We start from the raw sequence: 676 nt of genomic DNA, 5'->3' as shown, positions 1-676 counted from the left end.
AAGAAGGGGGACGGCCCCTGGCAGCCATCGGGGCCTTCTCCCAGGGGAGCTGGGCTGGGGAAACGAGCCGTGGTGGCCTTGGGACGTGACAGGTCCCTGCGGGAGTGGGGGGGCTGGGGGCTCCTGGGGCCTGAGGCCATGAGGTAGGTGCTCAGCAGCCCTCTCCGTGCCCAGGGCAGGGGGTGCCCCGGCCTCCCTCTGAGACCGGGAACGTCCCCGGCTCCCCGAGCCGGGTGGGTTGGGGGCCGGGGGCAGCAGGGAAGGGGCGGTTTCCTCTGCAGTTTGGGCTCAATAGGACGCGCCTGTTTGAGTGCTGGATGCGGCCACTTCCAGGGCACAGGGAGGGCGCAGGAGCAGCTCCAGCAGTGGCCGCAGGGCCCAGCCTTCTCCCTGCTGGGGCTGGCACCAGCCCCCCTACATTCCCACGAGGGGATTTCGTGCCCTGGGTGCCAAAGCCAGGCCCCGGCTCCGTTCTTCCTTGTGTTTCTGCTCTATGAGATGCAAAGGACCTGGGGGGACGAGGCTGAGGAGTGAAGAGGCTGGGGATGCTCCCGCCTTCCTGCCCCGTGCAAGAGGCAGGAGAGGGAGCTGGAACTGCACCCAGGATGGTGGCAGCCTCGCTGGGGCTGCCGGGGGCGGGGGGGGGGGGAGGCAGGGGTGGCCCGGGGGCGCCCCC

The 676-nt window shown here is 70.6% G+C and overlaps 1 protein-coding gene across 1 annotated transcript in view; it reads right to left on the bottom strand.

The window, feature by feature from the left end:
- GALE (UDP-galactose-4-epimerase) overlaps positions 1-676 on the bottom strand; it is a 4554-nt gene that overhangs the window by 1271 nt on the left and 2607 nt on the right. The gene's annotated exons all lie outside the window — the stretch shown is intronic.

The sequence above is a fragment of the Pygoscelis adeliae genome, unplaced genomic scaffold (genome assembly GCF_000699105.1).
Source record: "Pygoscelis adeliae isolate BGI_AS28 unplaced genomic scaffold, ASM69910v1 Scaffold359, whole genome shotgun sequence".
NCBI classification, from domain to species: domain Eukaryota; kingdom Metazoa; phylum Chordata; class Aves; order Sphenisciformes; family Spheniscidae; genus Pygoscelis; species Pygoscelis adeliae.
Note: the sequence above shows the minus strand (reverse complement) of the source record. Positions and strands in the feature narration are given on the sequence as shown.